This window comes from Procambarus clarkii, chromosome 5, assembly GCF_040958095.1.
Source record: "Procambarus clarkii isolate CNS0578487 chromosome 5, FALCON_Pclarkii_2.0, whole genome shotgun sequence".
Classification (NCBI taxonomy): Eukaryota; Metazoa; Arthropoda; class Malacostraca; order Decapoda; family Cambaridae; genus Procambarus; species Procambarus clarkii.
In genome coordinates, this window is record NC_091154.1 from 40,562,922 (window position 1) to 40,590,562 (window position 27,641).

The 27,641-nt window shown below is 46.6% G+C and overlaps 1 protein-coding gene across 1 annotated transcript in view; it reads right to left on the bottom strand.

Moving 5' to 3' along the window:
• LOC123748023 (probable G-protein coupled receptor No9) overlaps window positions 1-27,641 on the bottom strand; it is a 249,111-nt gene that overhangs the window by 179,000 nt on the left and 42,470 nt on the right. Inside the window, exon 2 of the mRNA XM_069301745.1 lies at window positions 4,312-4,396. The gene's annotated coding sequence lies outside the window, so the exon portion shown is untranslated. The remainder of the gene's footprint in view (window positions 1-4,311; window positions 4,397-27,641) is intronic.

Genomic DNA, 27,641 nt, shown 5'->3' on the forward strand with positions numbered 1-27,641 from the left:
TATATATATATATATATATATATATATATATATATATATATATATATATTCAGGTGTGGTCGGTGTTGATATAATTATTAACCGGATAGAACTTTCCACAGAATTAGAATTTATCACTCTACCTTCCTATTGTGACTATCTGCATGACTGCTTACAGCGACCACCTGGATCACTCCTCACAGCGACCAGCTGGATCACTCCTTACAGCGACCAGCTGGATCACTCCTCACAGCGACCAGCTGGATCACTCCTCACAGCGACCAGCTGGATCACTCCTCACAGCGACCAGCTGGATCACTCCTCACAGCGACCAGCTGGATCACTCCTTACAGCGACCACCTGGATCACTCCTCACAGCGACCAACATGAACAAACCAACAAACACAAACATACCAACTAAATGTGTTTAACACGAAGAAGAGTATTTTTGTACTAATTCTTGAACAGATCGACAGATTTTCACCGACTTACTACTAATTGGGAGACGCCGTGGCACTTGCGGCAAGTTGTTGCCTTCATCATGCCACATTATGGCACTTTATGGCTACCTAATGTTCCCAAGTTGCTGAGGTTAATGACCCAATATTAGTAGTTAGTGCCAGTTTAACATGATGGATTACAGTGTCCATATGGAGCAGCTCTCTCATCTCGCAGACGAAACACAGTTCCCACACACACCCCACACCACACACTCCACACCCACACACACCCCACACACTCCCACACACACCCCACACACTCCCACACACACCCCACACACCCACCACACACCCCACACACTCCCACACACCCCACACACCTCACACACACCCCACACACTCCCACACACCCCACACACCTCACACACTCCACACCCACCACACCCCACACACCCACCACACACTGGGGCGACTACAACACTACCCACATCCAAACCTGAAGCCTAAACGTCAACTCCTGTATCTGAGTGGTCACGAATTGAAGCTAGAGAATCAGACGAGTCGTGGATATGTTGGAACACAACGATCAATAAAAAGTAGTTGTGTCACATGGATAACGTAAGATTGGCTCAATATGTTATTTCTGTTAATCTTTGCTATATATATTATTATTAGGTGTAGAGTCCCGGTGGTACAGTCGCGATTGTTCTCGACTCACAATCGTGAATTCCGGGTTCGAATCCCGGGCGAAAAAAACGAAATGAAAAACAATGAAAAAAATTAAAAAATAAACTATATACTCAAAAATGAATGGTATGGTAAACAACACAGCTCAATTCCAATGCAATGTCACACAAAATAATTAAATCAAAATGAAAATACATCAAATTCTATGAAAATACAATTTATCAATGCAATTAGAAACATTAAAATGAAATCATAACAAATTTAGTGTAGCGTGTGTTGCACTTACGTCCTACAGATGGCGCTGTGTTTTAAAAAAAAACATGTTTTTACCTGTCACAGGTGTGGCATCTATATAGTATGTATATAAAAAAATCCGCTCGGATACAAATGGAACGTTGTGTCAAAATTTCAAAGCACTCGTTGAAGAAATTTCGGAGATTAGCGATTTTGAACAAACGACTATTAAAAATTTTATTTACATACATTTAGATTATAATTATAACAGATGATCAGTTTTCACGGCGTGTTGACGTCAATATGTCCACTACTCGTCAGTTGTTGTTGCTGTTGTTGTTTCAGATTTAGCTACTCAGAACGAAGTGTCCATGTAGCACCGGCTATGGCGAGCCCGTAGTACTCGTCAGATTGATTGATTGATGAAGATTAAGCCACCCAAAAGGTGGCACGGGCATGAATAGCCCGTAAGTGGTGGCCCTTTTGAGCCATCTGTGGAGATCTGTGGAGGTGCGACTGCACCCTGCGTGACGGGAGATGTCTCCCGTCTACTCGTCAGTAATTAAACGAACAAATATACCACTTTGGAGAGTCAGGAGGTCATGAGGAGAAAAGTGTGGGAGAGGTGAGTGACAGCGTGGGTGAGATGAGTGACAGCGTGGGTGAGATGAGTGACAGCGTGGGTGAGGTGTGTGACAGCGTGGGTGAGATGAGTGACAGCGTGGGTGAGGTGTGTGACAGCGAGGGTGAGGTGAGTGACAGCGTGGGAGCCCCGCCACTCTCACCAACACTCCCATCACTCATGGCATCAAAGCTCACATTAATCTCTCCACCAGAATCACTGAGCTATAAACCTGACGCAGTAAATACAATGTTTCAGTAGAGTGGCGATCCTGCGAGCGGGATAATTACTCTTAGAGTCCTAGCACCACCTGCTGTCTCCAAGACAAGTCCTAGCACCACCTGCTGTCTCCAAGACAAGTCCTAGCACCACCTGCTGTCTCCAAGACGAGTCCTAGCACCACCTGCTGTCTCCAAGACGAGTCCTAGCACCACCTGCTGTCTCCAAGACAAGTCCTAGCACCACCTGCTGTCTCCAAGACGAGTCCTAGCACCACCTGCTGTCTCCAAGACAAGTCCTAGCACCACCTGCTGTCTCCAAGACGAGTCCTAGCACCACCTGCTGTCTCCAAGACGAGTCCTAGCACCACCTGCTGTCTCCAAGACGAGTCCTAGCACCACCTGCTGTCTCCAAGACGAGTCCTAGCACCACCTGCTGTCTCCAGGACGAGTCCTAGCACCACCTGCTGTCTCCAAGACGAGTCCTGGCGGTGACGAACCAGTAGAAGGTGATGTTGGACAGCGAAGGTATGGACAGAAATGGGATGAGTTTCCTGAAAGGGATGATAAGGAGTGGGGGGAGAGAGAGAGAGGTAGAAGTTTGAAGGGTAAAAAGAGAGAACCCGGAACCCAGGAGCTTGAATTCGACTGCTTGACAAATCAAAGTTAACCCTGTAAAGGTTTCGTCAGTTCGACCGGTATCTCCCAGTCGCCAATATAAAAATGCTTCCCACTCATTCGGGGCATTAAAACCGGAGAGTTTATCGCCCCAGAGGAGCGGGTGGCGGACGTAAAATACGACGAGAGGCCTTGATAAAGATGCCGGCCCCAGCTGCTCACATTCCTGGCCGGAGAGTCTTGTTATAATGCAGTTCTTTCTGGTCGTATTAAATAAGCCAAAGTCACGCGAATCTCCACTCAGTAGCGTGAGGAGCTGGTGGGCTCGTCCGCTGCGGCACGGGGGCCCACACTCTTAAGAGCCACAGCTTAACTCTTCTTGGGAGGCCCCCTAATTCTTCACCTTTTATGGGATCTGCAGGTCTGGGTTAAAACTTGGTTGTCTTACTCTCCCTCCCTTTCTCTCTATCTCTCTTCCTTCCTACCTGCCTTACTTCCCCACCTCCTCATTATCAGGATTCTGACTTGATTTGATAGTTTTCTTGCACATATCTTCTCTGTGATGCCTCTCATCCACTTAAAGACTGGCCAATTCTTCCCCTTGCCTCTCCAGGAAATGCAACTCGAACTTGTTCTTATATCCTCGAGAGGCGCTCCCACTATCAACACAGAGGCTAATCAACTGGCATTGTGGAGCATAAGATCTATTTCTCTTCTTGAATATCAGCACCACGTTGGGCACCTTCCAGGCTGTGTCGCCAATTCCTGTGTTAATTAGTTTATTAAATATGTTTATTAATGGGTCACAGAGTTCCTAGCTGCACCGATTAATTCAAGACAATGTTGTGCTCGTCATCTGGGCCGCGGGGGAGTTGTTCCTGGGTTAATTTTTCGATTTGTTTATGTCGGTTTTACAGTTCTTTCCCAATTGACCTGTCTGCCCGCTCCGATGGCCACACCCAGTCATTCACACTCACCTCCCCAACTCACACACACACACACACACCTTCCCAACTCACACACACACCTCCCCAACTCACACACACACACACACACCTTCCCAACTCACACACACACCTCCCCAACTCACACACACACACACACACCTTCCCAACTCACACACACACCTCCCCAACTCACACACACACACACACACCTTCCCAACTCACACACACACCTCCCCAACTCACACACACACACACACACCTTCCCAACTCACACACACCTCCCCAACTCACACACACACACACACACACACACCTCCCAACTCACACACACACCTCCCCAAACACTCTTCTCCTACAATTCTCTCATACTGTTTCAGCCTATCGTTCACTGCCGCACGCCTTGCCTTTCAGAATATGTGCATAGATAAACGGAGAAATTATTGACTTTGAAGGAAGACAAAGAAAGCGAGCGAGGAGGAGAAAGAGAAAAAGATCACGCTGAAAGAAAAAACTTAAGTTTTAGACTCCGTCACTGCAGTAACTTGTAAAGCCAAGCCTTACATTACCTTTAAACTCCACTTGGCTCATCATGCCTGATGAGTTGAGCTTAGAGAAGCAGAACTGATCCTTCAGACTCGTCACTCTTGCGCACTGCAGAAGGGAAAAAAATATTGATTTAGAAACCACTCCGTATAGACAAAACTACATGGACATTTATGTATGAATAGTAGTAATACTGAGTCTAATTTTAGTACTGCTATATCTATCACTGTTACAAATAGTTGTCAGGAAGTCTATTAATATTTGTTTTTAATATTAAATTATTTTGTAAACAATCACAAGGTATTTTGATCCTTCATGTACCTAAATGCGTTAATAAAAAAATAAACCTGACCATTTTCCATGTCGCGTCTCACAACAGTCGACTATCTCATATGTACCTACGTTCTGCTAAGTAAACAGATGTATTGGGTGAAAGAATACGTACCCAAACGGTTTGACATACCCGGGAGTCCCACCCGGAAGCAATCAGTTATGAATAGACGCGGTGACTAATGTGTCACTATCAGATATCCTCTCTACTAGTCGATATCAATAATCTTCTCTGTCACTATCAGTTAGACTCTTCCACTATCAGTTAACAGAAACAAACTAAACACAGAGGCGTATGCAAGCGAGAAACAGGCACAGTTTACCAAAACATTCACAGATAAACAAAACAGAAATTACATATGATAACACTTTTGTCTACAAATTAATTGTCTTTAATCCATGCTGTCAAGTTCCATTACAAGTCATTCAACAAAAACAGTACAAAGAACTTCACCAAGACAAAAATATAATCTGCCAAGACCCGTGTCCGGAAGTTGCTGGCAGGAGCATTAAAAAGCCTCTCTTATATTGCGCGGCATTTGTTAAAAACTTGGTGAAAATAGAAAACGGCTGCTAAGCGGCAACTAAATTAAAAATGTAATTAGATTATTCGCAAGACTCTTTGAGCTGGGAGCGAGCATGCGTCTCCCAGAAGTAGACGGGACTTTTAATTATATATATATATATATATATATATATATATATATATATATATATATATATATATATACATACCATTCTACGTAAGTATATACTACTATTTAGAGGGTGACGAAACACCAAATTACTTAATCTTTCCATTTTATTCGAGGTTTTGTCAGCCATGTGACATCTTCAGGACGACACACTGCACTAAAGACACAGGCTTGCTAAGCTTACATGATTGATGAAGATTAAGCCACCCATGAAGTGGCACGGGCATGAATAGCCCGTAAAAGCTTACATGCTTCTTGTTGTTGCTTCAGATTCAGCTGCTGGGAACAAAAAGTTGCAAGTAGCACGGGCTATGGTGAGCCCGTAGTGGACATAGACATTTACAAGTGTTAGTTCACCTCACACTACGATTCACCTGGACCTCCTTTATCGCTGAGAACACCCAAGAATGAGGTGAGGTCTTTTCAATTAGATGTCTCCCGGGTGTGCTATCTTCCCTCTGGACCACTGGTGGGGCCAGCACACTACTGTTTGTTCACTTGAATGTTAAATCGTAACGTTTAGGATAAGGATTTGGGCCGGACGGTAAAGCGACGGTCTCACTTCGTGCAGGTCCGGCGTTCAATCCCCGACGTTCCAAGTGGTTGGGCACCATTCTTCTCCCTCCGTCCCATCCCAAATTGAGGTGTCCTAGGAGCTTGGGGATGGTGTTGTGGTGATGAGAGTCATGTTGCTTAACACGAATGCTGCTCTACACTAAGTCAAGTATTCATCTGTACCACAATATAAAAACAAGAGGAATTGCCTGGAGATAGACGCGACGGGGGTTAAATAACGTGTCAGGGAACGGCGTTCAGCGGTGCTGTGACAGAGGGAGTGAAAAACAGAATAGTGGTTGATGGCACAATCCCCCTGGGGCCCGCCACGCTGGCTGTGTTCAAAATGCATAACACTGGCAATTTTAGGAACGTGTGAAAACAGGTGGTGGACCGGTGGCCGGGCTGGTGGACCGGTGGCCAGGCTGGCGGTGGACCGGTGGCCGGCCTGGCTTGGCGGACCAGTGACCGGCCTGGCGGACACTAGATCGCTGCTGCTCAAACCTTGGGTCGGTCCTGCCTACAAGGCTTCAAATAGCCGATGGTTAAAACTTCTATCCCATCTAGCCAAAGGGTCACTAACCCACCTTCCAGACCCCCCCCCCCTCCCCCTGTTTATGAATAATTAGCACCTCTGCTACCTCAACCTGTCCTCTTAAAAATTGCGTCTGAATTTGGCCGTTTACCCGTATGGCCGAAACTGGATTTAATTTGAAAATGAAAAAAAATTGAATCTAAATTTTGGATATTTTTTTTTCAAATCTACAAGTTAAGGGGTTAAGGGTCCTCTGGTAGGTTAGGAGGGCAGGAAATTCTCCTAAAATTTCAAAATGTCTTGAAAAACTTTCAGTTAAAGTTTCCTCTCCTAACCTTACCCAGTAAGCCAGAGGACTCCAACAGAAAACGGGACTGAACTTTCAGGCGATGAGTTACAATAACGTGGCTGAAGAATCGACTTGAGAATGGTCCAGGACGGACCGAAACGTCGTCGATCGTCCCTTCACCTTCTAGTGTGTGGTCTGGGACTGTACATCACTTGCGTGAGCCGATTTCATTTCAAATTACGTCAATTTTTGGCCATAGCACATACTAGGGAAAGCGACGTTATTTTTAAGAGGACGGATTGGCTACCTGCCATCAGGCGAGGCTCGAACCCAAAAACACATTCATAATTTTCTATTTACTGCGTATTCAACATGTTTTTATTTTGAATGCCAGCGTGTTAAATTTGTTGAATTTATCTTTGGGGGTCGGCCGCTGCATGGAATGGACCTAGCCTGAGAACGGGTTGTCACATTTATTAAAGACTCTTTGAGGTCTGGTCGCCACTTGGACGAGCCTTGCCTGAAGGCAGGTGGTGGGTTTGGCTGCCGCTTGGACGAGCCCAGCCTGAGGAGAGCTTACAACATTCGTCGAGCACCGAGGTGGAGCTCCTTCACTTCATGACGCCATACAAACACGGATGCCATTTGTCATGACTTGTTTGGTGTCATGTAATTTTTTTAATGAGAGTCGGCATTCTTCTGTATAATATACTATATTATTTCCTCAGTCATGTGGTTGGTGTCGGTAAGGGTCACAGTCCTATCCTCGACACATATAACATTATTGATACAAAAATTGTGGTTCATTCATAAGTACGTCAGACGCAAATAACCGCAGGACCCATCCATAAACCCGCCTATTAATCGTCAAATAAATCTTATATCTGTTCTCAAGTGTTTGTCCAACCACTTGAGCTGGACGGTAGAGCGACTGTCTCGCTTTATGCAGGTCGGTGTTCAATCCCCGCGACCGTCCATAAGTGGTTGGGCACCATTCCTTCCCCCCGTCCCATCCCAAATCCATATCCTGACCCCCTTCCCAGTGCTATATAGTCGTCATGGCTTGGCGCTCTCCCCTGAAAATTCCCTTCCCTTCACCAGTGTTTTAAGACGAACTTAATATCTGAAATTTATTCCTGTAATTTATTAGGATTAATCATGCCGGCGCAGCTGTACAGTAAAAGGGAAATATATCTTTTCGAATTTTATTGAGCGCGAAACTGTTATAAAATCTTTTTATAGGCGCTAGGCTTGGGAAGAGTTTGATGTTAGCGCGGGCCCTTAATTTTAAACTACGTGATTCGCTAGTTATTTCGCACAGTATTAATTCTCTCTCTCTTGAGTTTTCGTGTGTGTGTGTGTGTGTGTGTGTGTGTGTGTGCGTGTGTGTGTGTGTGTGTGTGTGTGTGTATTCACTTAGTTGTGTTTGCGGGGGTTGAGCTCTGGCTCTTTGGTCCCGCCTCTCAACCGTCAATCAACAGGTGTACAGGTTCCTGAGCCTACTGGGCTCTATCATATCTACACTTGAAACTGTGTATGGAGTCAGCCTCCACCACATCACTGCCTAATGCATTCCATTTGTCATTGTGTGTGTGAGTGTGTGTGTGTGTGTTTGTATGTGGAATTAGCATCTACTTCCTCTTCAATTACAATCTATTCCGTACTTACTAATCATTGACTAAGGAGAATATTTCCACCACACGCATCATCTCCCATCTATTCCCTGGCGTTCTATTGTTGTGCGCTGAAAACATTCAATTTAGCGTTCTATTGTTATTAAGTGAAAACAATATTTCTGAGCCTTTTATGGCACTATTATGCCCCTTCGCGTTTTTTATAGTATCGTTAGGTCAATTTTCCTGAAGATCTCCTCGTGGCCCTCGCTCTAATGACTCCAGACTCAGTGCTTCTCATTTTATGATTCATTTTTGACCTTCAGGAGTTAGGGGACTCCAGTCGGGGACTCCAGTCTGGGACTCCAGTCTGGGGACTCCAGTCTGGGACTCCAGTCTGGGACTCCAGTCTGGGGACTCCAGTCTGGGACTCCAGTCTGGGACTCCAGTCTGGGACTCCAGTCTGGGACTCCAGTCTGGGGACTCCAGTCTGGGACTCCAGTCTGGGACTCCAGTCTGGGGACTCCAGTCTGGGACTCCAGTCTGGGGACTCCAGTCTGGGGACTCCAGGCGGGGACTCCAGGCGGGGACTCCAGGCGGGGACTCCAGTCTGGGACTCCAGTCTGGGACTCCAGTCTGGGGACTCCAGGCGGGGACTGCAACTGGGGACTCCAGTCTGGGGACTCCAGTCGGGGATTCCAGCCGGGGACTCCAGTCTGGGGACTGGATCAGTATTGTATTAGGTGGAAATATTACATTAATCCCTATTATACATTGTTAAACAAATAGTGTATGATACTGTGTGTTCCCTGATTACCTACGAGTTAGAACATCATAAGAATGTTCATTTTTGTAGTAACTCTATGTATCCCATTGTTGTATTGTGGGTGTGTGTTGACCACAGTGTATAGTCACTGTACCACAGTGTATAGTCACTGTATCCCAGTGTATAGTCACTGTACCACAGTGTATAGTCACTGTACCACAGTGTATAGTCACTGTACCACAGTGTATAGTCACTGTACATCAATGTATAGTCACTGTACCACAGTGTATAGTCACTGTACCCCAGTGTATAGTCACTGTACCCCAGTGTATAGTCACTGTACCCCAGTGTATAGTCATTGTACCCCAGTGTATAGTCACTGTACCCCAGTGTATAGTCACTGTACCACAGTGTATAGTCACTGTACCACAGTGTATAGTCACTGTACCCCAGTGTATAGTCACTGTACCACAATGTATAGTCACTGGGGGCCCCTACACCTTTATCCACCCACTACCTACACATATAGTTGTACCTACACGTAACCCGTATAGTTACACCTCACATGTGGGTGTCATCCATGTAAGGAAGTTACACTCTCATGTATACCACCACATACACTCAGTGCTTGTCCCAGACAGCTCTACTGTGCTCCCATTGTGCCTCTACTGTGCCTCCAATGTGCCCACACTGTGCCCCTCCACTCTGCCTCCAATGTGCCCACACACTGTGCCTACACTGTGCCCCCCCACTGTGCCTACACTGTGCCCCCCACTGTGCTAACTGCACTTGGCTATCGCATATCTGCCTGTGGGCCGAACTTGGTGTCTTCCTTGATTTGTTCGTACTCTCTGGGTTGTTTTGAATGTCAGGTGTGTGTGTGTGTGTGTGTGTGTGTGTGTGTGTGTGTGTGTGTGTGTGTGTGTGTGTGTGTGTGTGTGTGTGTGTGTGTGTGTGAGCGCCCCCCTCCCCTCCGTCCTTTCAGTGGCGCTGCTTTCCACCACACACAAGCGAAAAATACATACATACACACACACACAGGCGGGACCAAAGGCAAAGGACCAAAGGCCAAAGGTTGAGAGGCGGGACCAAAGAGCCAGAGCTCAACCCCCGCAAACACAACTAGGTGAGTACAACTAGGTGAGTACACACACACACACACACACAAACCACCCTTTCATACAGCCAGACACCCACTCACGGACACACTCACATTCACATTCACAGACATAACCACACATGCCATGCGAGGCTGGCTAACATCAGAACTGCCTTCAGGAACCTGTGTAAGGAATCATTCAGAACCTTGTATACCACATATGTAAGAAGATTCCTGGAGTATGCGGCCCCAGCATGGAGGCCGTACCTTGTCAAGCACAAGACGAAACTGGAAAAGGTTCAGAGGTATGCCACTAGGCTAGTCCCAGAACTATGAGGCATGAGTTACGAGGAAAGGCTGCGGGAAATGCACCTCACCATAGGAGAGCTCGGGGAGACATGATCACTACCTACAAAATTCTAAAAGGAATCGACAAGGTAGATAAAGAATAACTGTTTAACACGGGTAGAGCGCGAACAAGGGGACACAGGTAGAAACCGAGTACCCATATGAGCCACAGGGACGTTAGAAAGAACTTTTTCAGTGTCTGACTAGTTAAAAGATAAAATGCATTAGGCAGTTATGTGGTGGAGGCTGACTCCATACACAGTTTCAAATGTAGATATGATAAGAGCCCAGTAGGCTCAGGAACCTGTACACCAGTTGATTGATAGTTGAGAGGCGGGACCAAAGAGCCGAAGCTCAACCCCCGCAAGCACAACTAGATCGAGTACACACGTACATACTCACAGACACACATATATATACTTCGAAGAAAGCTTCATCTTTCAACATGCTCAAGACTAACTTGAGTTAGTCTCAAACTGTAACTCCACTACACATAAGGGGCATAACTGGCAAACCCCTCACAGTGTTCAAGAGAGAACTGGATAAGCACCTCCAAAGGATACCTGATCAACCAGGCTGTGACTCATACGTCAGGCTGCGAGCAGCCGCGTCTAACAGCCTGAGTCAAACTAGACGAGTGCCCTGAGTCAAGTGTGTGAAGCTAGACGAATGCCCTGAGTCAGGTGTGTGGTGCTGGCTGGAGCGTCAGCCCTCACGGCCAGTAATGCAGTTAGTGTGACGACGGCCACACTCCGAGGTAATTACAATGCCACCAGTAGTTACAGAGAAGACCTGCAGTAGTTTGACTGTCGTCACCCAAGGGCGTGTGAAGACTGAGACGGGCCACACGAGAGGGGCGAGAGATGTCCACTTTAAATTGTGTTTTATATTTGTCAGATTTTATCACTAAAAATCAATGTCTTCTTCTTCTTGTGGCTCTGAGAGACCTGACGTTTACCAATACGTCTCGTTAGTGTCTCAGCCGCCACGCCTCAAATAACAAAACATCACCAAATGAAGAAACTGCAGTTTTTATGTGAGAATAAAAATAGAATCTCATTAATTTTTATTTGTGTGTAAAGGATGGAGTGTGTGTGTGTGTGTGTGTGTGTGTGTGTGTGTGTGTGTGTGTGTGTGTGTGTGTGTGTGTGTGTGTGTGTGTGTGTGTGTGTGTGTGTGTGTGTGTGTGTGTGTGTGTGTGTGTGTGTGTGTGTGTGTGTGTGTGTGTGTGTGTATGAGTGGGTGTGTGTGTGTGTGTGTATTCGCCTGGTTGTGCTTGCGGGAGTTGAACTCTGCTCTTTCGGTCCGCCTCTCAACTGTCAATCAATCAACTTTTTTTTTTCTCCACACACACACCCAGGAAGCAGCCCGTGACAGCTGTCAAACTCCCAGGTGCCTATTTACTGCTAGGTAACAGTGTGTGTATATATGTATACTCACCTACTTGTTCTCACCTAGTTGTGCTTGCGGGGATTGAGCTCTAGCTCTTTGGTCCCGCCTCTCAACTGTCAATCAACTAACAGGTGTACGTGTTCCTAAGAATATTAGGCTCTATCATATCTACATTTGAAACTGTGTATGGAGTCAGCCTCCACCACATCACTTCCTAGTGCATTCCACCTGTTAACTACTCTGACATTGAAAAAGTTCTTTCTAACGTCCCTGTGGCACATATGGGTACTCAGTTTCCACCTGTGTCCCCTTGTTCGCGTACCACCCGTATTAAACAGTTTATCTTTACCCTGTCAATTCCTCTGGGAATTTTGTAGGTAGTGATCATGTCTCCCACCGCTTCCCACCCACCGTGTATGTGTGTGTGCAATTACCAGTGTTGGTAAATGTGTGTGTGTAGTTTTACCCACATAAGTGTTGGCTTATGAGCATCACAAGCATACAAATTGTGCGCTTGTGATGCTAAGTTGACTTGAGGATGACGTAATAACTTACATTTACCTGTCGCCTGGTACTGCAGGTGACGCCTCATTACCCATGAGTCAGTGTGGGTGGTTGTGGGGCTGGTCTCCTCACAGCGTCTGTGTGGCCAGTGGTGGTGGCGTCTCTCCCTCTCCTCAGGTTAGCTCAGGATTAGTTAGGTTAGCTTCTTATTACTAGGATAAGAATTAATCAGGTTCGTCAAGGTTTATTAAAGCGTTGGCCTACGGCGTTCTCTCACCCTTACAACAGAACACAAGATCCTCTTGTCTAAACCTCACATTGTGTGTGCCTGTCCACATTGGGACAAAGTATAACTGGAATGGAACTAAACTTAGAGTGACGTTCCCCGTGTGATCCGAGAAAGATAACATAGTTCCCCATGACACAATCTTCTGTTTTCTGTGTAAAGTCAAAACAGAAAATCGATTTCAGAGACCCTTCGTTCCTGGAGGACCCCTGGGGCCCAGGAACGTTTCTGGAGGACCCCTGGGGCCCTAGGAACGTTCCTGGAGGACCCCTGGGGGCCCAGGAACGTTCCTGGAGGACCCCTGAAGCCCAGGAACGTTACATTCATACAGGCTTTGGTTACATTTATTACACAGTTTACAAGCATGAAAATTTTCCATTCAACAGTTGTTATTGTTGTAAACAGCCTCCTGGTGCTTCGGAGCTCATTAACTGTTTAATAATTGTAAACAAAGCCGCCAAAGATTGAGAAAAGATGTACAGGTTCGTAAGTGCTTGCGTAACTGCTTCGTGAATCCCTGGCGCTAAGTACGGGGCAGGGTTGGATTAATGGATTAACGGGTGGTTGGATTAACAAGCTTGGATCTTTATATGCGCGGACGGGCTGGTGTCCGAAGCTTCATATATAGGTCCGAAGATTCGAACGAAGGTCCGGAGTTTCCTCTGGTACTACCTGAGAAACGAAGCCCGTTAGGCACTTGAGGTGCTCCTAGTAACGCACACACCGTCCTCATAAACGGCCAAAGTTTATTCCATCCAGCCGCCAAACCCCCTTGTTTATGAATGAAAAACGGTTTACACGCGACTTACAACTGATGACGTTCGAACAAGTGCTTCACTGACGACTTTTGTTCGAACCACAACGCTACAAATGCTTCACCCACGTACTACAAATACAAAATAATCGTCAACAGAACCCAAACACCTAACCTAACCTAACCTAACCTAACCTAACCTAACCTAACCAAACACCTAACCTAACCAGTGCCTAAATATGCACAATATGGTAATATATAATTACATTAATTTATATTTGAGAAAATTCCTATTTTGAATAAACAGCTCATGTTAACATTGATGAGTGCGTCTTTGGGGGTCGACCGCTAGAGGGAATAGACTTGGGGTCTGAGAACGGGTTGCGCGCGCATTATCCCCCGAACACATCTGGTGTAGAATGTTGAATGAGGTTTGAGTGCGCTTTCTAACAAGACGACTCAACATATTGTGGTGACCATTAGACAGTGACTAAGCAACTAGCGCAGTGCCTGCGTCCTGGTGGCGTGATGCCTCGAGGATTGGACTGTCCAAGCAGGTGTCGCAGGTAAATGACTACGTGATTGTTTGTGTGGGTTAGTCTAGTTGGTTTATTATGCACCACATACCCATCCTGTGAGTGGTAGTTGTCCCCCCATACCCCAGGGAGGAGGGGGGGTACGACCGTTAACGTTATTAGAACACCAGCTGGTCGTTTGGAACACTTACGGTGCCGCGATGGAACACCACACCTGTACAACGCTGGAACACCGGACTTGTACAGTCAATACAATTATCATTGATGTGTTTGAATTCGTTTCAACACACCGCAGAATATAACAGCACACAGGACACAGCATCAGTGCGCCTTAGTAGAGTACCAACCCGGCGCTGGCCACCACGTGTGTCGGAGAAGATTATATATGTGACTCTTATATCACGTGTGTTTAGAGTCGTGTGCTAAACATGTGTGTCCTCGAGCTCATAGACCTGAATTATAGCAATGGTTACCGGGTGTGCTGGGGGACAGGACCCGGGCGGCTGCTCCACCCACCATCCCAATATCACCCACGCAAACTTGAGAAGCAGTTTTGGGAAGCAAGAGCACAGTAAAGTTGAGTGTAGAGGTTATTGGTGTGTGGCCGTGGTGTGGAGAGGGTGTCAAACATGGTAGTTCTTTTTATTATTATTATTTTCTACCACAAACGTGGCCACACATTTACAATGCTAACCAGCATATATACATTTTCTTCTGTCCTCCATGGACAGGGTTAGAGAAGTGTTAAACATATAGTTCAGGGGTTTATTGAACACTCAACCACAGAAGGTGATTCCGTGCTTTTAAAATGCTAAGCTAACCTACATACGTAAATACATAGATACACAGATTTACGTATGCCCTACATAAAGTGTTTGATGTGACTTTTACATAGTGTCATTAATGTGCATTTACAAACATGGTAGTGGGTGAGTGGTGAGTCTAGCTAGCCTCTTGCGTCGTCGAGAAGTCACCTCAGTCAGTGCACCGAGTTTATATTCTGTGTCTATGTTCCGAAGCAACACAGGCGGTGTACTTCACAGTTTACCCAGCCTGGTAGTAGCAATATTAGCTGAGCTGGTGGGCCGCTGGCTCACCACGCAACAGGTCATTATATAAGGACACAGTCTCCCCTCTCACTCTTATAGAAAACGTACACTTGCCAGCAGGGACTCGCGCAGTTTGTGGTCAATTTTTGCATCGTAAATTTACTGATTAATAACTAGTGCTTAACGCAGTGGAAGTAATTTGACTCTATTTCATCAATTTAGCTCTCACGCGAGTGCCAGAGGGAGACTGAGTAGCGCGAATAGGATTCTAAGAAGAGCGTCCTCCCCCCCCCTTTCCCGCGATTCATCAACGCTCTGCGTGTCGTCAGCGCATTTGATATCATTGATATCATACGTCGTACGATGCTTGTTGCGGGTGTCCCCGGGCAGCGCTGACGCCTCGCCAGGAGGCCTGTGGACACTTGTTATTACTGCTTTCTTTGGTTTAGAGTTGTGGAAGGGAAGGGAAGGGAAGGGAAGGGAAATGAAAGGGGGCATAGTCGTGTTGTTTACAATGTGCCCAGGCCGGCCACCACGGGGGTCGGGCAGGAAATTCCTGTCTATCAAGAATTCCAGTGACCAACTGGTGTAGGGGTGACATTAAGGTGTTTTGGGTACTGGCCTGTGTGTACTGTATAGAGCTCTGGGTACTGGCCTGTGTGTACTGTATAGAGCTCTGGGTACTGGCCTGTGTGTACTATATAGAGCTCTGGGTACTGGCCTGTGTGTACTGTATAGAGCTCTGGGTACTGGCCTGTGTGTACTGTATAGAGCTCTGGGTACTGGCCTGTGTGTACTATATAGAGCTCTGGGTACTGGTCTGTGTGTACTATATAGAGCTCTGGGTACTGGCCTGTGTGTACTGTATAGAGCTCTGGGTACTGGTCTGTGTGTACTGTATAGAGCTCTGGGTACTGGCCTGTGTGTACTGTATAGAGCTCTGGGTACTGGCCTGTGTGTACTGTATAGAGGTCTGGGTACTGGCCTGTGTGTACTGTATAGAGCTCTGGGTACTGGCCTGTGTGTACTATATAGAGACCTGTGTGTACTATATAGAGCTCTGGGTACTGGCCTGTGTGTACTATATAGAGACCTGTGTGTACTATATAGAGCTCTGGGTACTGGCCTGTGTGTACTGTATAGAGACCTGTGTGTACTATATAGAGCTCTGGGTACTGGCCTGTGTGTACTGTATAGAGACCTGTGTGTACTGTATAGAGCTCTGGGTACTGGCCTGTGTGTACTGTATAGAGCTCTGGGTACTGGCCTGTGTGTACTGTATAGAGCTCTGGGTACTGGCCTGTGTGTACTGTATAGAGCTCTGGGTACTGGCCTGTGTGTACTGTATAGAGCTCTGGGTACTGGCCTGTGTGTACTGTATAGAGCTCTGGGTACTGGCCTGTGTGTACTGTATAGAGACCTGTGTGTACTGTATAGAGCTCTGGGTACTGGCCTGTGTGTACTGTATAGAGCTCTGGGTACTGGCCTGTGTGTACTGTATAGAGCTCTGGGTACTGGCCTGTGTGTACTGTATAGAGCTCTGGGTACTGGCCTGTGTGTACTGTATAGAGACCTGTGTGTACTGTATAGAGCTCTGGGTACTGGCCTGTGTGTACTGTATAGAGACCTGTGTATACTGTATAGAGCTCTGGGTACTGGCCTGTGTGTACTGTATAGAGCTCTGGGTACTGGCTGGTGCACCATAAAAGAAACCAGGAGGAATAAAAAGAGGGATCAATAGAGTGAGAGAAACAAAAGTAAACAAAACTAGCAGAGTAGAGAGGAGATAGAGACAAGTGAGAGAAAGAGGGGAGGGAGAGAGAGAGAGAGAGAGAGAGAGAGAGAGAGAGAGAGAGAGAGAGAGAGAGAGAGATGGTGTTGGTAAGGAAACACTAACAAAGACAAGTTCGACTATAATTACAGTTAACAAGAATTAAAGTACACCAAGGGCGAGCAGGACCTTTAACACACCCTCTCCCCCTCTCCCTCGCCCTCTCTCTCCCCCTCTCCCTCGCCCTCTCTCTCTCCCTCTCCCTCTCTCTCTCCCTCTCCCTCTCCGTCTCCATGCCTTGTTAAGTAAATACAACTGGTAACAGCCATATCACCAGTTATAACAATATTATCAGGGACAATATAAGAACTTTACTGCACAATAACTTCAGTAAATGAACAGATCTTGAGTTCAAAGTTGTATTGTCCTTGGTCTTAAGACTCCTTCTACCCCCCGCCCCCCCCCCCTCTCTCTCTCTCTCTCTCTCTCTCTCTCTCTCTCTCTCTCTCTCTCTCTCTCTCTCTCTCTCTCTCTCTCTCTCTCTCTCTCTCTCTGTGGGAAGGGTTGTATGGATGGAAGGGGTTTAAAGACAGACGGTATTAAGATATTAAAAGTACAAGATGTGTACTGGTGTATGAGGGCGTGGGTGGCGTGGTAGTGGTGTGGGGGGCGTGTAGTGGTGTGGGGGGCGTGTAGTGGTGTGGGGGGGCGTGTAGTGGTGTGGGGGGGCGTGGTGTTGGATGTTCCAGTATTGCGTGGGACAACGGAGGCTGACTCCATACACAGTTTCAAGTGTAGATATGATAGAGCCCAGTAGGCTCAGGAACCTGTACACCAGTTGATTGACAGTTGAGAGGCGGGACCAAAGAGCCGAATCTCAACACCCGCCAGCACAACTAGGCGAGTACAGCTTGTTGATGACGTCACGAGCACAGAGGTGTTACTACTACCGCCAAAGTATGACAAGTTGAATTATTTTGACAGTATGCTAATAAAACAATGATTCACATTCCAGTCAAAATAGTATTTCAAGATTGAACGTGAGGGTAAAGTTCGGCTGTACTCTTTTACATTATATATATATATATATATATATATATATATATATATATATATATATATATAATATATATATATATATATATATATATATATATATAATATATATAGTAGCGTGGGATTGAGCCGGGGCTGAAGATTGGTGTCGTGGAGGCGAGGCTACACGACTCCAGCTTCACTTCCTCACAATTCCACGCTCAAGTGATTTGCAAGAGAAAGACTCCCAACCTGAGGAAGAAGTGGCCAATGAGAGGGACTCTCGCCCAGCGGTAACCGCCATCTAGCGTTGTTATTGGCCCGACACGCCACACAGGTCGACCAGCGTGGACGTAAATAAAACAGATATTAATAATTGTCGCTACCAATAACAACACAACTGCCATTTTCTCCAATTACATCGCTGGCTTCGTAGGGTTTTTCCCGCTGGAGATACGGATAAAGGGACGTTTGTTATCGTGATCGAGGAGAATAATGGGATATGTTAGGTTGGTTGTGTCCGTGTACAAGTAATACCTTGACGTAGGCAATTAAATATTGATTCGATATTTATTTCGAGAGATTTAAGGACAAATTAGTTGAGCTGAGCCAGCGACGTGCCGCTAGTTCCACGTAGCGAACTCCTCGGAACTTGGGACTGGTCGATACTGAGATGGTCTTGCTTCATGCAGGTCGGCGTTCGATCCTCGTTGATTCAAGTGGTTAGGGACCGTTCCTTTCCTCTGTCCAATCTCAACTCTTTGTCCTCATATCCCAAATCCTTGTTCTCATATCCCAGCTCCTTGTCCTCATATCTGATATCCCTGCTCCTTATCCTCATACCTTAGCTCCTCGTCCTCATAGCCCAGCTTTCTCCCAATAATTGACCTTCCAAAGTGGTAGAGAACACGAGCGGAAATTAATATAAAGTTGAAAACTTTCTGGCAGGAGAATAAGTAGATGGAGCCGGTCGGCCGAGCGGACAGCACGCTGGACTTGTGATCCTGTGGTCCCACTTGTGAGGACTTGTGATTCTGTGGTCCCACTTGTGAGGACTTGTGATTCTGTGGTCCCACTTGTGAGGACTTGTGATTCTGTTCGATCCCAGGCGCCGGCGAGAAACAATGGGCAGAGTTTCTTTCACCCTATGCCTCTGTTACCTAGTAGTAAAATAGGTACCTGGGTGTTAGTCAGCTGTCACGGGTTGCTTCCTGGGGGTGGTGGCCTGGTCGAGGACCGGGCCGCGGGGACACTAAAAAGCCCCGAAATCATCTCAAGATTACCTCAAGATAACGTGTGAGAGTGGCGACATTTCACTCCCTTTTATTATTATTATTATTATTATTATTATTATTATTATTATTATTTTATTATTATTGTGTTTAATTTGTATTCGTGTCGTCTGCATCTCTTCTCTCTTCCTGCCTTTACCCAGCCCGTCCTCTCGAGCGTTCACAACGTCACAAAACTGACGTATTAAATTGCCCGAAAATAAACTAACAAAACAGAAAACGGGACATCACGTCACTGTTGGGAGCCGCTATGATATTGAGCACAAGAGTGTCTGACCTCAGAGGGGGACTCATACGTTCTTGTACTTATATCATCTACATACGTTCCTTATACTTCCTTACATATACATATATATATATACGATGTGTAGTGTTGGAGAGGACGAGGTGTCAGCTTCGTGTCCCAACACTGGCTCTTAACCTCACATCTTAAGTAGAGATTACAAGCTATTCACGCAGTCTTGAGAGATGGAGATCATCGGAGCAGAGGGCTGGGAGAGGCTCGACTCCAGCCTCTCATCCTCAGATGCGCGGTGACAAGTTTTCATAATTTCTCTACACTAAGTTGACGGACTTTCCATTACATGGCTTAAAGTTGGGCCAGAGTAAACTTGCTTATCTCTTACTGTCACGTCTGATTGAAGCTTTCTTCTCATATTGGAGGAGGGAGGAAGGGAAGGAAGGAGGGAGGGAGGGAGGGAGGGAGGAAGGTAGCTAGGGAAGGAGGGAGGTAGGTAGGTAGGTAGGGAAGGAGGAAGGGAGGGAGGGAAGCGGAAGTAGCGTAGGAAGCGACAAATGAAGGGAGAGATGGACGCAGGAAAGGGAAGAAGAAAGCTAAAGAAGAGGAACACATACAACGTATGGTGAATGGTTAAGGGTTTTCAGGGAGGGGGAATGGGGTCCAGGGGGGGTGGCAGGGGGGGAGGAGGAAGGGGTGGCAGTAGGGGGGGGGGACAAAATGGATAGCAAGCGCGATATATTGACACGGTCACACTCAAGACGGGTCTATGAATAACACCGGTGTCAGGGGCGAGTGTACTCACCTAGATGCTTGTATGGAGCTGCTCCCTCCCTCGCCTGCTGCACCATTCCACTTGCTCACTACTGGAGAAGGACTTTCACGCATCCCAACGATTCATCACGGCACTAGCCACCACCCACGGCCCCCCATCCCCTCCCTGCCCATGTTGCACATGGAGGCGGGGTTGTACATTGTGTGGGTCCTCTATGTGGTGCGAGCGTGCGGCGCCGTAGTGAGGTGCTCCTCCCTCAGCCATTACTCACCAGTGGGCACAATAATACCCAGCAGCAACGTTGATTCACCCGTTGGACGTTTAGGGTCCCGCGTCCACAAGGTCGGAGCTCAGTCCTCCGCGTACAGGAACACCTCTGACTACTACCCTATGAATTTCTGAACATTTCCTGTCTTTTATTAGTGAGGAGTTCTCTCTCTCTCTCTCTCGGATTCGCAGTCTTTCGGAACCTCGACAGAAAAGGCTGTCAAGGGCTTTTCTGTGTCCTATGTTGGAGCCTCCCTTGAGAGTGCGGCCCCCAGCGCACAACCCTCGCCTGGAGAGTAAAATGCTATACTAGAAATAGTCCAAATATTCGAAACAAATCTAGTACCTTTAGCTGAGAGGACTGAGTTATGAGGAGAGACTGTGGAAACTGGATCTCAACACATTGAAGGATGGAACAGCGAAGACATGATAACAACGTACACGATCCTAAGGGAATCAATCAAGTCGTGAAGGAAACAGTGTTCCAAGTGAGGACAGGAGAACTTGGAGGGCCATCTATGGGAATTAGAGATACACATGAATCACACACGCTAAAATGAGCGTATTTATTTAGTATGCGTCATATAAATGATAAGATCTAGATTATTAGCATTAATTGAAGACGCAGAATTAAATATAAGAAAACAGAGCCAATCCATGAAGCAACTGACAGGGTGTGTACTTCTAGGTAGTACACACAAGATGAGTACATGTAGGTAGTACACACAGGGGGCTCTATATCTGTAGTAGTACACGTAGCATGAGCACATGAAGTAGTACACACAGGGTGTATATATCTGGGCAATACACACACACACTAATTACCTCCTTCAGGAGTCATATTTTTGTTCAGAACTGAAGCGAAACGGTAATTATCTTTCAGAAAGGAGGACCAGTCTTAAAAGTCTGAAGTAGGATATCTAGTGAAGAGACGAGGCATTTATTGCTCATATGAGATGATTTTAACGTAAGGAAAAGGGGCCTTAAGTGAAGCATTCAGGGTTGTGTGAGAGAGAGAGAGAGAGAGAGTGAGAGAGAGAGAGAGACACACACACATGACAATATGTCACAGGTGACAAATAAACATGGTGTTCATTAAACCATTTGGAGTCAGATTCTCGTATCTCGGCTCCAATTTCCAACACGAGTTATACCGGAGGCTACAGGGCTATGTGTCCCAACAGGACACACGTAGTGTTTCTTGTGTTCCACCCACAAGTGTTTCTTGTGGGGGGTGGAACACTTAGTCTGTCTCCTATCCTTTTGGCCAGGAGAAGCGTCAAAAGGATATGGTTACCACTAACTACATAAATACTATATATAATGAGTATCTCTGATCATCCGTATCAACTATCCATGAAAAGTTTATAGAGTGAATATCTTTAATTTAGCATACAATAATTTTTAATTATACTGAATTATCCAAACTTTAGCAACATTCTTCAATAATAATTATATATGATCATCTAAAGTTCATACGATTCATTCTCTATGATGAGGGTGTGTTGAGGCTATAATCCTTAATCACACACAAAAATGTTCACTGCGCCCCCTCCCATCTGTCGCCCCCCCTCACCCCTACCCCTCCACCCACCCCCCCATCACAACCCCTCCCCGACGCCCTCAGTAACTGGAAACTCCTGGAACAAATATTTAAATGAGCGCATTAGGTGACCCCCGCGTGGTGGGGAGGGACCCCAATATATATATATATATATATATATATATATATATATATATATATATATATATATATATATATATATATATATATATATATTATACATATATATATATACAAGCAGTACATCCCCCAGTCCTCCCCACCATTCTCCATTCCCCTATCCCCTCGTCCCCACCATCCCAAACTCCCCCGTCCCCTCGTCCTTCACCACCATTACCCCCTCCCTTGTCCCCTCGTCCTCCCCACCATCTCTCACTTCCGTCCCCTCATCATCCCCACCATTCCCCACTCCCTCGTCCGAAGCCTTCCCAAATGGTCTGACGTTCCCATCACTGAAATATAAGAAAAACAGTTAAAAAATTAAATGAAAATATGAAAAAATTAAAAAATAAACTATACTAACAAAATGGACGGTATGGTAAACAACACAGCTCAATTCCAACGCAATTCACACAAAATAATTAAATCAAAATGAAAATAAATCAAAATCTATGAAAATTCAATTTATCAATGCAATCAGAAACATTGAAATGGAATTCGTGACATATTTAGTATAGCGTGCATGTTGCTATTATGTGCAACAGATGGCGCTGTTTATCAAAAACGCATGTTTTTACCTGTCACAGGGGTGGCATCGATATAGTAGGAATATAAAAAGACGCGCCTATTCGAATGTGAAGTACTTAAGGAGATTACAGCGAGTGTTGCTCTTACGTTCAACAGATGGCGCTGTTGGCAGGAGAGGTAGAGAGTAATACAGGAGAGGGTAGAGAGGGAGGAGTGGAGGGTAGAGGAAGCAGAGAGAGAGGAAGCAGAGAGAGAGAGGAAACAAGAGATGAGGACCTCAGGACCTCAGAAGCTTAAATAAGATAGTCTTCATGTTATCTGGAGACGGAGATGAGATGAGACACAGCATCATCACCGAGCTCCCAAGCCCAAACAATCCTCACTCAAACGAATTTATTATAATGGAATAAATCACTGTAGCGTGGAAGTCACACTTTATAAACCTTATATATATAACAAGAACAAGTATTAAAATACAGTTGAGATTGAGCGACCAATTGTGAGAGGAAATGTCGTGCCTCTCAGGACGGGGCAAGTGGAGAATACTGCCATATGTAGTTTGGTGATAATATTAATGTGGAGAGGCAAGAGTCGAGCCCCGGGGAGATCCGGAGGACCCACTACTCAGCCAGAGTCGAGGGTGCTGGAACGGATATTACACTGAAGGAGGGTGGTTGTCCTCGGCTGGTGTGGGGGCATCTGCTGGGGTATACCAGCGGAGGGGCCAGCAGCAGAGTGTATAACCAGGCGGTTAGACACCGCTGCAAGCAGTCTGACGTCTGAACCACGACCCGGTTGATGGTGCATCCTTCGGAGGTGTTCGTGAGATGTTAGTTAACTCAGTCTTCCACCTCTCACTCTAATGTTTTCCTAATTTACATTATGATGTCTCTTGCCACCGTTCCTGGGAGTAGTTATGAGCGAGTTTAAGCGGTGTGAATTGTTTGGCGTTTTATTTAATGTAGTTGAACAGTATATAAGTTATTTTCACACACTCACACACAACACACACACACACACACACACACACACACACACACACACACACACACACACACACACACACACACACACACACAGGATACACACAATAAATGAAATAGGTTACATGCAGGGGTCAATGAAGCTAATTCCATTAAAAGAAAGTAAATGTAAGTACGATAAAGGCGTGAGGAATGAGTTGAATGCGTTAATTAATCTCAGAACGTTTGGAAGGCGGGACCAGGAGCATAGCTCGACCCTACAAGCACCTCTAGGTGAGTACACACTCGGCTATGATGGCAAATGTTTGGTGATATAAGAGGAACTGCGTCCGCTCTCTCTCTCTCTCTCTCTCTCTCTCTCTCTCTCTCTCTCTCTCTCTCTCTCTCTCTCTCTCTCTCCAGGCCCGAGTCACTCGTCTTGAGAGGTAGTCTGATTCATGGTATAGTTAGCATGTGGCAGTGTGTGTGTGTGGCGTACACGTGTGGGTACACCTGCTAAAACAGGTGACTGGGGGGTACAGGTGTTCACTGTTATTGGTTCAACACGATGTCACAGAGGTTGTTATACGGGAGCTTCTTTGGTCTCCCCTGAAGCCATTGTGTTCACACTGTAGATGTTTGTCCGCTGGCTGAGGAAGTCACAGTTGTATACATGTGTATGTGTGTGTGTGTGTGTGTGTGTGTGTGTACTCACCTAATTGTGCTTGCGGGGGTTGAGCTCTGGCTCTTTGGTCAAAGGCGTGTGTGTGTGTGTGTGTGTGTGTGTATGTGTGTGTGTGTGTGTGTGTGTGAGTGTGAGTGTGAGTGTGTGTGTGTGTGTGTGTGTGTGTGTGTGTGTGTGTGTATGTGTATGTGTATGTGTGTGTGTGTGTGTGTGTGTGTGTGTGTGTGTGTGTGTGTGTGTGTGTGTGAGTGTGTGTGTGTGTGTGTGTGTGTGTGTGTGTGGGTGTGAGTGTGTGTGTGTGTGTGTGTGTGAGTGTGTGTGTGTGTGTGAGTATGTCCTTCACTCAGGCACTGGCAGGCTCGAAACGCCGACCCCCACAGCTGTTCTGAACTAGCTGGTTCGAGATAGTTCAGTGGTAGAGCTTCCGCCTTACACCATGGACTCGGCGCTTCGAGTCTTCTAGTGCTGAATTGGAGGAAATGTGTTGGTTGACATGATAGTGTGGTTGACAGTTTATGTGTGGGTAGATTTGTTCGGGTGTATTCACCTAATTGTGCTTCGGGGGGGGGGGGGGGAGTTGAACTTTGGCTCTATGGTCCCGCCTATGAATCGGTGTGAAGATTCCTGTGTAATTACCTAAGTGTAGTTACAGGATGAGAGCTACGCTCGTGGTGTCCCGTCCCGTCTCGTCCCGTGTGTGTGGGTGGGTGGGTGCTCACCTATTTGTGCCTACAGGATCGAGCAGTGGCTCTCGGATCCCGCCTTTCTAGCCACCTGTTGTTTACAGCAATGACTCCTGTCCTATTTCCTTGTCATATCCAATTTTAAAATTATGAGTAGCGTTTGCTTCCACAACCTGTTCCTTAAGTGCATTCCGTTTTTCCACTGCTCTCACGCTAAAAGAAAACTTCCTAACATCTCTGTGACTCATCTGAGTTTCCAGATTCCACCCATGTCCCCTCGTTCTGTTACTATTCCGTGTGAACATTTCGTCTATGTCCACTCTGTCAATTCCCCTGAGTATTTTATACGTTTTTATTTTATCCCGCCCCCCCCCTCTCCCTTCTTTTTTCTTGTGTCGTAAGGTTCAGTTCCTTCAGGCGCTCTTCATATCCCATATCCCTTCCTATCCCATACCCCTTCCTATCCCATATCATATCCCATCTCTTCATATTCACCAGTAAGTTCAGTAGAACTTCGGTTTCCAACTCCTTTTGACCATGTCGTAGCTCAGTCGATTAAGGCAGCGTCTGGGATGCTCTCGGACGCAGGTTCGAATCCTAGTCACGGCCCTTGTGGGCCTGTTCGTATTGATCGTTTTTGTACTCATTGTACAATTTTGTATTGATCTCATTGTACACGAGTATTTTATTGCTAAGGGTATCTTAGTAGAGCTCTGAAGACTATAATCCTCACACCAGAAGATAAGACGACGACGTTTCGGTCCGTCTTGGATCATTATCAAGTCGATTGTCTTGTAGAGACAATTAGAGATCTATTGTAAATACATTGGAATATATGCCTGAAGGATAATGATGTTATTCAGAGAGTGGGTGACCCCCGTGTCCGGTGTGGGAGCTTTACATAGTAATGTTGAACACCTCAAGCCTCGATGCAAGTCGCAACATGTTGCTAGCAACCAGGAGACTGGCCGAGGAGGCTGTAGCGACGGTCACCACTCCATCTCGTCACTGTAAACATTACCAGGATAAATATATCATGTCGCCAGGTCATGTGGGGGGTGGGAGACTTCACGCCCCCACACTTCCCATACCTGCTCTCTCATCACCCACACTCCCACACCTGCTCTCCCACCACCCACACTCCCACACCTCACATCCTGACTCATCCAGTACGGTATGGTGCTACAAGTTAATCAGACAGACGTAATTATTTAACAAACGAAAGTTTTAAGCCATGATGGCTATATAAACACTGTGGGAAAATAGAACAGGAATGAGTTGGGGCTGCGTCAGCCGCTATGTGTAGCGTCTGCTGGCTGCCTTAGCCGCTATGTGTAGCGCCTGCTGGCTGCGTCAGTCGCTAATGTGTAGCGCCTGCTGGCTGCGTCAGTCGCTAATGTGTAGCGCCTGCTGGCTGCGTCAGTCGCTATGTGTAGCGCCTGCTGGCTGCCTCAGCCGCTATGTGTAGCGCCTGCTGGCTGCCTCAGTCGCTATGTGTAGCGCCTGCTGGCTGCCCCAGTCGCTATGTGTAGCGCCTGCTGGCTGCCCCAGCCGCTATGTGTAGCGCCTGCTGGCTGCCTCAGTCGCTATGTGTAGCGCCTGCTGGCTGCCTCAGTCGCTATGTGTAGCGCCTGCTGGCTGCCTCAGTCGCTATGTGTAGCGCCTGCTGCCTCAGTCGCTATGTGTAGCGCCTGCTGGCTGCCCCAGCCGCTATGTGTAGCGCCTGTTGGCTGCCTCAGCCGCTATGTGTAGCGCTTGCTGGCTGCCCCAGCCGCTATGTGTAGCGCCTGCTGGCTGCCCTAGCCGCTATGTGTAGCGCCTGCTGGCTGCCCTAGCCGCTATGTGTAGCGCCTGCTGACTCAGCCGCTATGTGTAGCGCCTGCTGACTCAGCCGCTATGTGTAGCGCCTGCTGGCTGCCCTAGCCGCTATGTGTAGCGCCTGCTGACTCAGCCGCTATGTGTAGCGCCTGCTGGCTGCCCCAGCCGCTATGTGTAGCGCCTGCTGACTCAGCGCCCTCACACAAGCAAGCAATATTGCATGTACAGAATGTGTGTTCACCAGGTAACCCGCGATTTTTATGCAAATACACAAACTTTATTTTTTTGGCTATAACTTCGTGAATATTTATATATGCATCACTAAATTGGTAGGTTACAGGTAGAGTAATATGTAGAAGTAACCAACCTTGCAAACTACCCAACATCACCCCCCCCCCACACCACGACAAGACCAGACAGACAGGCAGGCAGACAGACAGACAGCGAGACAGAGACCCAAGAAACTTGCCATTCATTCTCAGAGATGAGAGGAGAGGAAGTGCTGCAGAGCTGTGAGTGAGAGACGTGGTGCTCCAGCCTCAGCTACACCACCTGTATATATAGAGCCCGCTCTCAGGCAGGGCTCAACTGAGGTGTAGAGGGCGGGGGGGGGGGAGTGTAGAGGGTGTGTCTGTACTCTCACCTAGGTGAACTTGCATGATTTTTTTCCCCTGTTTGCTAGCATACTCTGTTGCATGTCTTAGCATACTCTGTTGCATGTCTTAGCATACTCTGTTGCATGTCTTAGCATACTCTGCTGCATGTCTTAGCATATTCTGTTGCATGTCTTAGCATATTCTGTTGCATGTCTTAGCATATTCTGTT